Source organism: Arachis ipaensis, chromosome B03 (genome assembly GCF_000816755.2).
Source record: "Arachis ipaensis cultivar K30076 chromosome B03, Araip1.1, whole genome shotgun sequence".
Lineage (NCBI taxonomy): Eukaryota > Viridiplantae > Streptophyta > Magnoliopsida > Fabales > Fabaceae > Arachis > Arachis ipaensis.
The window spans coordinates 27,846,606-27,847,777 of NC_029787.2; positions in this window are offsets into that span (position 1 = coordinate 27,846,606).

Below are 1,172 nucleotides of genomic sequence, written 5' to 3' on the forward strand. Positions count from 1 at the left end.
TCTACAGTCTTAAACAAGACTTGGAGACCAAGTTGGTTTTCAAGGGTTCAGATCAAGTTGACCATTAGAAGATTTCTATGGTTGCTGCTGTATGGCTTTCGGTCAAGATGAAGAAGTCAGAAGCAAAGTTTCTACTCTAAGGTTTAATGAGAAAAAGTGATTCTGTGGGTTGGTGAAGCTCAAGGCTCAAGGTCAGACCTTGGAAGAAGAACCCAGCAACATGCAAGGAGATAAATGAAGCTTGCTGTTCATTCAGAATGCAAGGAGAGAAAACCAGAGTGTGAGAACAGTGTTCTGTAAAGAAGTTCCTCTACTTGGATAATGCTTTCTTTCAAAAAAGCATTCGGCCAATACTGAAGAACTCAAGCTAAGGTTTGTGAATCTGGTTTTGCACATAGCAAAGAGGCTACTGATGAAGTCAATCTCCTTCATGTTTTACTGATTGTAATGTGCTTTTCTAAGTTTATCTTTCTGTAATTTCTTGTGAGAAAAGGCATTGTGAGAAAGATTATGAAAAAGCCATGAGTGAAAAAAGGCTGAGAGAAACACTTGAGAGAGAAGCCTAGAGTTTATTTCAGATTTCTATAGGTTGATTAAGTGTCTTGTATCTTGTACCTGTTGGGTATCCCTTTCTTAGTTGGATTAGCACTAAGAGTGAATAGTTAGGTATTAGCATAGCTAATGTCAAGTTAGGTTAGAACTTGAGTGTGAAAGGATTGGGTCAATCCTGTGAAATTGGTGTATGTAATACTATTAACTATAGTGAAATTCTTCCATAGTTGTGGAGGAGACTGGACGTAGGTTGCATAGCACAAGGCAACCGAACTAGGATATATGCTGGTATTAGCTTTTCTCTTCTCTGCTGTGTTCTGTTTTCTGATATTCATGAGACAAAAATAAATTGTCTCATAAATTTTCGCTGCTGAGTACAAACAGAATCAGAATTGAAAATTTGTTTTAAAAGGATAATAACAGCAACTTAAAAGGAAGGCATAGATTCAACCCCCCTTCTCTAAGCCTACCACAACCTTCATATATATATAATTAAATTTATATAATACAAAATCTTTTATTATTGTCTTCATATTTAATGTTATAATTTTGTTTCGCACAAAATAAAATTATTATATATTTGTTTGCTTTTTACATGATATATAAATATATATATATAT